The sequence below is a fragment of the Pelodiscus sinensis genome, chromosome 10 (genome assembly GCF_052426305.1).
Source record: "Pelodiscus sinensis isolate ZL-2025 chromosome 10, ASM5242630v1, whole genome shotgun sequence".
NCBI lineage: Eukaryota > Metazoa > Chordata > Testudines > Trionychidae > Pelodiscus > Pelodiscus sinensis.
The window spans coordinates 55,769,613-55,780,710 of NC_143061.1; positions in this window are offsets into that span (position 1 = coordinate 55,769,613).

Below are 11,098 nucleotides of genomic sequence, written 5' to 3' on the forward strand. Positions count from 1 at the left end.
CGTCCCGAATCCCCTCCGGCCACCGGGTCAGCGGCTGGGATCGCTCGCCGCCCGCCCCGTCCCGAATCCCCTCCAGCCACCGGGTCAGCGGCTGGGATCGCTCGCCGCTCGCCCCGTCCCGAATCCCCTCCGGCCACCGGGTCAGCGGCTGGGATCGCTCGCCGCTCGCCCCGTCCCGAATCCCCTCCGGCCACCGGGTCAGCGGCTGGGATCTCTCGCCGCTCGCCCCGTCCCGAATCCCCTCCGGCCACCGGGTCAGCGGCTGGGATCGCTCGCCGCCCGCCCCGTCCCGAATCCCCTCCAGCCACCGGGTCAGCGGCTGGGATCGCTCGCCACCCGCCCCGTCCCGAATCCCCTCCGGCCACCGGGTCAGCGGCTGGGATCGCTCGCCGCTCGCCCCGTCCCGAATCCCCTCCGGCCACCGGGTCAGCGGCTGGGATCGCTCGCCGCTCGCCCCGTCCCGAATCCCCTCCGGCCACCGGGTCAGCGGCTGGGATCGCTCGCCACCCGCCCCGTCCCGAATCCCCTCCGGCCACCGGGTCAGCGGCTGGGATCGCTCGCCACCCGCCCCGTCCCGAATCCCCTCCGGCCACCGGGTCAGTGGCTGGGATCTCTCGCCGCCCGCCCCGTCCCGAATCCCCTCCGGCCACCGGGTCAGCGGCTGGGATCTCTCGCCGCTCGCCCCGTCCCGAATCCCCTCCGGCCACCGGGTCAGCGGCTGGGATCGCTCGCCACCCGCCCCGTCCCGAATCCCCTCCGGCCACCGGGTCAGCGGCTGGGATCTCTCGCCGCTCGCCCCGTCCCGAATCCCCTCCGGCCACCGGGTCAGCGGCTGGGATCTCTCGCCGCTCGCCCCGTCCCGAATCCCCTCCGGCCACCGGGTCAGCGGCTGGGATCGCTCGCCGCTCGCCCCGTCCCGAATCCCCTCCGGCCACCGGGTCAGCGGCTGGGATCGCTCGCCGCTCGCCCCGTCCCGAATCCCCTCCGGCCACCGGGTCAGCGGCTGGGATCGCTCGCCGCTCGCCCCGTCCCAAATCCCCTCCAGCCACCGGGTCAGCGGCTGGGATCGCTCGCCACCCGCCCCGTCCCGAATCCCCTCCGGCCACCGGGTCAGCGGCTGGGATCGCTCGCCGCTCGCCCCGTCCCGAATCCCCTCCGGCCACCGGGTCAGCGGCTGGGATCGCTCGCCGCTCGCCCTGTCTGAATCTCTTCTGTGGCCACCGGTTCTCACCTCTCCAGACTACACGAGCGAGAGCAAGAGTGTCCCCCCCCCCACGGTGTGATCTCCCCACCTTCAGTTCCCTCCCATGGCTGCCTGGGTCTTTCCACATTCAGGCCCGGATCTGGCGCAGGTCTTGGCTCTAAGGAAGCCTTTGAAACCCGTTGGCGGCAGCTCGTTCGTCTCCTGGGGGTGCTGCTCCGCTGCCTGGTCCCTCTGGCCTCAGACAGGTTCCAGAGGCGGGGGCATTCCACTGAGAGCCCCCCTGCTCAGAAAAGACCTGCCAGCCTCTGCCCAGCATGACCCCCCCAGCCCAACGCCCACTTTCTCCCTCCAGATCCCACCTGCGCTCCCTTCCTCCAGGGGGCTCGCTGCCCTGTCTTCCCGCCCTGGTGCCAGGAAACCACAGGCAGGGCCCCGGCACAGCCCGGCTGAGGCGCTGCTGTCCAAGAGGCCTCCTAGGGCAGCCCTGGCCGCTGTCGACTGGCCCTCGAACGATCCCACATTCCTCCATCTGTGCATCAAGCAGCCCTCGACCCGCAGTCGGGGGGGGGGATTTGCCCCTGTGCTGAGCCAGGCCGTGGTACAAAACCTCACCCCACTGAACTGCAGTGATGCTCATTGCTGGCCCTTGCTGTGGGGCTGGATTTCTCCCTAAGGGAATGAATAAAGGACGTGAGAGGAAGGGCTCAGGAGCGGCTACCGTCTGCAGCAACTGCTGAGCTGATACACACTGCTCCCAGGCCAGCCGGTCCCCCGGTGACTGTCCACGACGCTGGTATCCCACCGACACCCAAGCCAGGGGTTCCTCACAGCCCCACCAGTATCGCAGAGAACATGGCCTCCTTCCACTCGTGGGCATAGCGTGGCCTAAGGACGTAGGGTTCTCCGTCACCCTGCCCGGCCTGCGCTAGCAGCCTCTCGCGGAGCTGGCGCTGGCACCGAGGCTCATGCGGCGGGTTGAGCACGTGAAGGGAAGGCCGGGGGCTGCTGAGCAGCGGTGGAAGAGGGGTAGCCACGGCGGAGGAATCAAAGGGAGCTGGTGAGACACTCCTGTTCAGAAATAATCCAGGGCTATTGAAATCCCACAACCAACCCAGCCTGGTGACTGGGCCAGCTCATTGCACAGTGACCGCGTCGCCCGTCTCCTCGCAGGGACCTTAAAGAGGATGGGTTACCTCTACATCAGGGGATGGGTTACCTCTACATCAGAAGGGGATGGGTTACCTCTACATCAGAGTGTGACATAGCGGGGGGTTCCTTGCGGGTTGCTGAGCTGGGCAGTGGGCTGTGGGTGACCCCCACTGGCTGCTGGCTGCAGCACGGCCCAGCAGGCAGGGGATGAGTCACTAGGCAAGGGTCTCTCAACCTGTCCGACCAGCTACCCCCCAGGGAGAGGAACAAAGGAGAGTGGAATGTCGCCCCTGGCTGGGGGCAGGGCTGGAAGGGACGGTTTTTAGTTGCTGTCTGGGAAGCAGGGGAGAAGGAGCTAGGGAGGGGGCTGGGATTGCAGGGCCCAGCCACCCCCCATCTCAGGGGGGGGCACTGAGGTCTCCTAGCCCCAGTTCCTGTAACTAGATTCCATCTGTGCTGTGCTGTATCCTGGAGAAGCAATAAACTCCCTCTGTTCTACTGGCTGGGGGAGTCTGTCCGTGCCATTACGGGGGTGCAGGAGACGGGAAAACCCCAACGCGCCGCCACACAGAGTTCTTGGGCTCCTCTGCTAAGAGAAGTGAATGGAGCTCTGCCAGTTTAGAGCAGCTGAGGATCGGGCCCCCTCCTTTGACTGCAATTTGGTGTGACTCAGTGAATCAGCCGAAAGCAAGAAGAAATGTCTTTTCCCAGCGTGACTGGGTTGCAGCGCACCGCTCGCTGGTAGGTGTTCGGCAAGAGGATGCAACTGCAAAATTACAGCAATCATGAAGAAATGCAAATTAGCAAATCTCTCCAGCCACCCACGGGCCATCAGCACAGCAAAACATGTCTGGGTCCAAAACAGGAACAGCGCTTGCCCTCAGCACGAAGGAGAAGTCGGTCAACAGCCTGTTTCTTCATCTGCGAGTGGGAATAGCTCATGGGCGGCGTATATTGGGGCGGGGAGTGATTATAGGGGAGGTTATTTGGCCTTGGCGGAGCAGGAATTCATGCTGTGCAGAGAATTAGCTCAAGGCCTCGGCTCCAGTCCGTGGGCCTGTGTGAGCCAAGGCTGAGGAGAGGTGCCACCGGCCCCTCTTGGAGCATTCATTTCCGGAGAGATATTCTCATTCGGACATCCTGTGGCAGTTCCCTGGGCATCAGGCGGCACGCTCCTGGCCCGCCCGCGCTATCGACTTCATGCGGGCCAGCTAGAGCCGGGCGAAGATTCCTCGGCCCATCGGAAATTCAGAAAAAACGAAAACAAAACTATTCATACGTTTGTGTCACCGTCAGCAAATGCAGGAAGGGTAGAACTGGGGGAAATCTATTGGGAAAAGTGAAATCTGTCACTGCTGCCTCGTCTAGCCAGGACATTTCGCCTCTCTGTGGAATGGCATTTTTGGGATGAAACCCCCTCCCCTTTACATTTTTTTTTTCATTTTCTGTCAAATAAAAATATTTAAATTTGCCCCGGAAGCGTTGGGGGCGGAGGGTTCGTCTGACTGAAGAACACGGACCCAGTCCCTGCTCGGGTTAAGCTGCGCCCCCCCAGGCTAGCGTGGTCCAGCTCTGGCTCCGCTGGCCTCCCCGCGCAGACCAGGGCTAGGAGCTCAGTGGCACACGCAGCCCGGTACAAAGGCGAGCGAGATTCCCAAACCGTCACGTTGCTCCAGGTGGCTCAATGCACGCGCCGGCCCTGTCCTGCGCTCCCGGGGGCTCCTGGTCGTGGGATGGAGCCCCGGCGAGGAGCCCGGCGGCCTCCATTGTGTTCCCCCATGCCCCGGCTCTCCGGGAAGAGGCTTGGGAAGTGCCTCCCCTCTTGCACTCAGAGGAGCAGCCGTCCCTCAGGAGAGGCGGGCAGGCGGCTGGGGGCCCCAGGCCTGTGCACTGCATCAGGACGGACTGCTGGCAGAGGGGCCGGGCGAGCAGGGTGCCGGGTGTGGAGCTGGTTGCTCTCTGCCCGCAGGAAGGGGAGGACGTGGGGGCAGGCACCGCACCCCTGGCCCGAGGGGAGCCCCCTGCCCCGGGGGGCCATCGCTGCACGGCCACGCGGGCGTTTCCCACGCACGGCGCGAGGGGCAGCGGCGGCTGGACCGCTCTGGGGGCCAGCGTCCCAGAGCCTGGGGGGCTGGGAACACGTCGGAGAGGGGTCGGTTTGGGACTGGAGCCGGTTCTCCAGGCTGCTCCGCAGCGCTTGGTGACAGATTACTCAAGACTTGCGACACTGTTTGCTCCCGGGGGCTGAGTCAAGCGGGCTGGCCGAGTGGGCGGAGCTAGTGGGCTCTGAATCAATATTGGTTGCTAAATATTGCCCAATTGATCATCTCTCCCGGCAAACAATGGGGCCTGTGTCTGAACCAGCCCTGCCTGCCCTCGGCACGACCCCTGCTGCCGGCTGCGGCCTTGGCTGAAGTTGCTTAACCTGCTGGATCTGCATGTTGCGGGAACTGGTCTCGGACGCTTCGGCCCGGCCAGACTCGGCCCCACTGTGTAACCTGCTGCCCCCAAAACCACGCTCCCGCAGCAGCTGGGCCCACGGCGCTCTGCCCGCCTTGCAAGAGGCACGCGAGGCCTTTGGAGCGTGCAGTGGTGGGGAGGGGGGACAATTCCGGCTTTCATCTGGCTGTGCCCGGCGCGACGGCTCTGCTCCCCTGCCAGCCCGGCGCTTCATGTCTGCTTGGGCGCAGTGGGAGGATACTGCAGGAGTGAAATGCCTTTTCACGATGGATTCGGGGTGGGGAACTAACACACCATTCCAGGATATCGGGCACATTTCTGTAACCCCCCGCTAGCCCAGGGGTTCTGCGTTCTCAGGGCTAGTGGACGTTGCCGGAAGAGAGCAAGAAACACTTCTCTGTGCCGAGGCCACGCCGTTATGTCCGCGGCTCACCCTGACCCCGGCTCCCGCAGCGTTACCGCTGGGCTCTTTTCTGCTGCCTTCCCCAAGCCCCTCTCTTTGCACAGCTGCCTGGGCGCGTGGCGGCAAGCAGGGCTCTTCGGCGAGCGCCGCTGGGCTCGCTTGTGACTAAGGCGAGCCGTCTGCCAGGCACCGCGCGACAGCGGCACCGTGTTTGGCGCGAGGTGGCCGGGGGCAGGAGCCCAGGGCTGTGCGGAAATGCTGGACTTTCAAATGAACATTTCAGTGCCCGACCCCCAGGGCAGCAGCCCGGCAAGGGGCCACGTCCGCCAGCCCAAGGACCCTGGCTGGTCGGCCTGTGCTCATCCCAGTCCATGGGGCTGGGCGTGGCAGGAGCCCAGGCTGCTGGTCCTTGGTTTCAGCAGGGCTAGGACTCGGGCTGAGAGTCTGATGCTGCCTCAGCCCCGCCACCGCTGCACGCCGCAAGGCCGGCCCATCGGGGCTCCCTCCCACAGCTGACACCGGGCTGGACACTGGGCGCTGAGCAGGCTCCCGGTTAGTTCATAGGACCCCGCTCCTGCAATCACTTCCAGCCCAGAGCCTGCTTCAGCCCTGCCCGCCTTTCCTGGCCTGGCCTGCCCCTGCTCTCGGCCTGAGCCTGGCCTCCTCTTGAATTCCAGTGTTCTGCCTGCTCCTATCTGTCGGCTACCTCTTCCGGCTCCTGGCTTGCGGCTCTGACCCCCGCCCCGGCTCCAACTCCTGCCCCCACCCTGGCTCCAACTCCTGCCCCCACCCTGGCTCCAACTCCTGCCCCCGCCCTGGCTCCAACTCCTGCCCCCGCCCTGGCTCCAACTCCTGCCCCCACCCTGGCTCCAACTCCTGCCCCCGCCCTGGCTCCAACTCCTGCCCCCACCCTGGCTCCAACTCCTGCCCCCGCCCTGGCTCCAACTCCTGCCCCCACCCTGGCTCCAACTCCTGCCCCCGCCCTGGCTCCAACTCCTGCCCCCACCCTGGCTCCAACTCCTGCCCCCGCCCTGGCTCCAACTCCTGCCCCCACCCTGGCTCCAACTCCTGCCCCCGCCCTGGCTCCAACTCCTGCCCCCGCCCTGGCTCCAACTCCTGCCCCCGCCCTGGCTCCAACTCCTGCCCCCACCCTGGCTCCAACTCCTGCCCCCGCCCTGGCTCCAACTCCCACTCTGGCTCCTGGCTTGCGGCTCTGACCCCCGCCCCGGCTCCAACTCCTGCTCCCGCCCCGGCTCTAACTCCCGCTCTGGCTCCTGGCTTGCGGCTCTGACCCCTGCCCCAGCTCCAACTCCTGCTCCCACCCCGGCTCCAACTCCCGCTCTGGCTCCTGGCTCTGACCCCTGCCCCAGCTCCAACTCCCGCTCTGGCTCCCAGCTCCAACCCCTGCCTAGACTTCAGCTGAGACCCCTTTCTTGATTCCCAGTTTTGCTCCCTCTCTAGCCCCGTCTACTCATGGCTCTGGCTCGGCTCCAGCCCTTGGCTTGCCTCCTGGCTCTAGCACCAACGCCTTTGTTTCTTGCTCTAGCCTTTCACACTATTCCTAACCTCTGATCACCACTGCTGTGACCATTAGTCCACGCTGCCGCCGTGCTGCTTGCTGTTGTAAGCAGGGCCTGAAGGAGGGCCTCCCTGGCAGTTTGCTGGGAGGGGAGAGCGGTGGGGGTGTTTATTTAAATACAGTGCGCTCCTACTGTCTCCACATTCAGCAGATACAGCTGAGTGTGAGCCCAGCTCTGGCTCGAGCTGGTACAAATCCCTCAGTCCCAAATGCAGGGGAGCGATCTATGGTTCCCAGGGCTGTAGTGACTGAGCACAGAACCGCAGGGCTGTACTTAGTGTGTCCCAAAGGAGGGGGAGGCATCGAAAGAACCTGTGTAAGAAAAGGGTTCGACTGGCAGAGGCCTGTGAAAGGGGAGAGTGTGTGGGAGGGGGAGTCTCCCCAGCCAGAAGGCTGTACATCCTCAGCAAGGGTCTTCGCTAAGGCCTTGTCTGCACTGGCCCATTTTGCCACCCAAAACCGGCCCTTTGGCATTAAACAGTGAGAGCGTTTACCCTGCAAAGCGACATGGGCTGAGAAAAACACCCAGTCTTGGCAACAAAAAACTTCCACCCCAGGAGAGACTTTTCTCTTTTCCTTTCCCTTTATTGTCGCCAAAGAGCAGGGTGGACTCTGCTGTTTGTTTTGCGGAGAGAAGTGGCTTCTGCCTCAGGATCCCCCAATGCCTGCCCTGGTGGCTGTGCTCAGTGTTTTGTGATCTCTGCTGCCCTGCAGGCCTGCACCCCTCCCCTTTCAAAGCTCCAGGGCGCATCTGACAGCTGAGTGAGCGGCTCCCTTTGGGGAACAAAGAGAAAATCACTGCAATGCTCCCGTTCTTCCCTGCACTAGGAACCCGGCGGTGGGCAGGCTGCTGCTGCAGGGGAAGGGCTGGGGAGGTTGCTGTGCTGCTTGGATATTCCTCAGCCCAGAGAGCATCCCAAGAAGTGCAGGGATCAGCTCTGCCTTCCCTCCACACTGCACTGTGGGATGCTTACCCACAATGCTTTGCTCTACCTGTCATCAGGGTGTTAGCAATGTGGCCGCGAACTGTCAACAATGGGAGGCAGAAAGAACGGTTTGACCCGTTTTCACTTGTCACGATATTTGCACGTCAGCATCACTTTCCTTGTGTAGCCAAACCTTCCCCGTGTAGACGGAGCCCAAGGCTGGTTCAGCCTGTTTCTCCCGTCTCTTCCCGGACTAGCGCTAAAAGGACTTCCTTCGGAGCCCCTCTGTGTTCCTTTGAATTGCTCAGTCAGAGCTGAAACCAGCTGGGAAAGGGCTGAGCAGCGCAATGAGCAGCCAGCCAGGGGGCTAGTGGAGAGGCAGGACGTGCAGCCAGCAGCGGGCGACAGAGAGGGGTGGTGAGAGCAGCCAGCAATAGCAGGGAGCAGGAGCCCAGCAGGGGGGCTGGCGGAAAGGCGGTAGCCAAGCGCCTGAGCAGTGGAGGGAGGAAGGCTCTTTACCCCCAGCACCGCCCAGGGCGGGAGGGGAGCTCTGCGGCTGTGCTGACCAAGGGCAGCGCCTGCGAGGGGTGCGCAGAAGGGCTGGCCTGCGGGGAGGATGTTACAGGTGCTGCACTTAAGACCCGGAGAGGAAAAGGGCACTAGCCATCACACGTGGGGAGGGGCTCTTGTGCGTGGTTCCTGGGAGGAGCCCCCTGTGTGGTGCTTTCCCAAATTAATGCCAAGTTATTTGCCCTCCTTCTGTTAACAGGGGGGTCTGCGATGCTCAGACTCGGTGCTTGCCTCTCAGCGGCGCCCAGGGTGGCGTGTACGGTTCCCAGGTCACTGGCGGGGGCGTGAGCCACTTGCAGGTTGGCTGGGTGGAAAGGAACCACCAGACATTGAACCTGGCCCTTGCTGCCACTGGCAGGAGACCATGTGACCTAAGTGACCAATCACAGATTTGACCAAGAAGTCAGGAGGTCTACTTGCATGAGTAAGAAACGTAATGTGATTCAAAGTCACAGACCTACCCTGGCCCGTGCTAGCTCAACCCACAGCACAGCCGAAGAAATAAAGAAATAGACAAAGAAGGGAAGAGAGCCGGAGACTGAATCAAAACGCTGAGGTGGCACGGGAACAGTGGGAAACACACTCAGGCAGCTGGCCAAGCAAAGGCATTCAGAGGGCAGCCATCCGACGAGAGAACCAGTGGGAAAGAGACTGAAAGCAACCGAGAGCCGATCGCTGCACTACACTGATAGCTGGGAGGCCCAAAAGTGGGGCTGACTGAATCTAAAGCATTGCCAGGCATTGTATTTTGTTTGGGATATGGTCATTGCTCACAATACGCACCGGACAGAGCGAGGATAAAGAACTTCCTGGTGTTTAGGGTCTGGATGTGTGTGTGAAAGGCCGATTGATACACACACACACACACACACACACACACACACACAACCAGTGACACTGTTCTAACAGTGACAACATCCTACCATTGTGACAAGCGACAACATACCATGTTAGTAAAAACAACCCACATTCTGTGGGGCTCATCGATCGCCCACGGCAGATTAAGATGCACCGTTCCCAGGGGGAGGCAGATGTATCCCAGCTTGGCACAGGCCGTGGGAAAGGGCTCAGCGCATGGCCCAAGCAGTGGCATTACCTGAGCAAATCAGTAGCATTTAAATGATTTCAAAGCGAAAGGCCCTGGGCCCTGCTGGGGGGCAGGAGAGGGCACTGGAGCAGCAGGGGCTCTGCCTTTCCCTTGCTGGACCAATTATCGGCAGTTAGGAGGACGGAGCCCGCGGAGAAAAGCTGAGCCGCTTGGCAGCTGAGCAAAGGAGCGGGCAGCTCTTTGGCACGGAAGCGCTGCGCTGTGTCCCAGCTGTGGTCAGCAAGTTACAGAACAAGCAGCAAGCGCCAGGCTCCCCAGGGCTTCATCTCGAATTGCATAAGGGTAGGGGAGGTTGTCCCAGTCTCTCTGGTTATGCACTGAATAGCAAACAGCTTCATTCCAGCCGGGGACCTGCCTTTGAGTGGGGCAGGACGGCTGCCTGGCCTCTCTAGCTGCGCCCCACTGCTTGTGCCATTTACAAGGCACCTTCGTCCAGCCCCAAGGACTCATCTGCTCTGCAAAATGAGCTGGGGTTACAATTGCAGTGTTGGCCTTAGCTCAGGTCCCCTTCAAACTCGGGCTGTCAGCGTAGCCATGGCAGGGGTCAGCCCGTGAGCATCAGCTTATTGGTTTGCGTTATGGTTACATGTCTGCTCCCGGGGAGCCGGCTGCCACGGCGCGGTGCCCCGGCTGGGGCAGGTCCAGGTTCATCTGCCAGAGTGAGGAATGCAGCAACCTGGACACTTCCCCCCCCCCGCTCCCCGACAAAGGAGGGAACAGCCAGCGACGGCCCTGTAGGAACTGGGGAGAAGACTTCAGCCCCCCCACCCTAGCTAAAGGGCATCTAGGGGGAGCGAGGCTCGGGGCTGGGAAAATCCCATACAGGAAGGCCCCCACCAGCCCCTTTCACCCGCCTGGCGATTGTCTCTTCTGTACTGTTGCATGAGACGCAATCCCATTCCAGGCACACCCCACTGTCCTGGCACAACCCGCCCCTGGCCCTGCAGATGGAGTTTGGTGGTCCTAGCTCCTACTGTTTAGGAGGAGTTCTTTTTGTGTGTCCCTGTACAAATCAGCACCCCTGCACCTGCACCACGAAGCCCTGACTTTGCTTGAAGCTATCAGAAGAGGAAGCTTCGGAGGAGTAGCCGTGTTAGTCTGTAACTGAAAGACAACGGACAGTCCTGCAGCACCTTAGAGACCAACACAACATGTCGACGGGGTCATGAGCTTTCCTGGGCACTGCCCACTTCTCCAAGACCCAGCCTAAGATCAGAGCTGCCAAGACCCCTCTGCTGCACGCTGGATTTGGGGCTCAGAGCTCTTACAATTAGGTAGAGTTCGTGAACCAACAGGCAGACAAACTCTCACAGTAGATTGGCGTCGACACTCGGAAGCCTGGGGCTCTGCCTTGGAGAAGTTAAAACCATAGACAGGACCTATGAATAGTGACTGTTTTACACCAAGCTAGCCCATGGCTCACCGGCCCCTTCCACCTGTCTGCACAGCCAGCCCCATCTCCTGAGTACTCGGCGCCAGGGAATCCAAGTTACCAGTGAAGCAGGCCAGTATCGGAACCATCAGGCACTTGTAGGAAAGAATGAGAGAACCGAAGAGGCCGTTTACAAAGAGAGACATGATGGGCACATGCTTGGAGCACTGCTGTAACGCGGCCATTCAGGGGACAGAGAGAGGAGAAACAATTGTCCACCCTCAGCAGGATTTTTGTCACCGTCAAAATATTGAGGAAATGGACTCG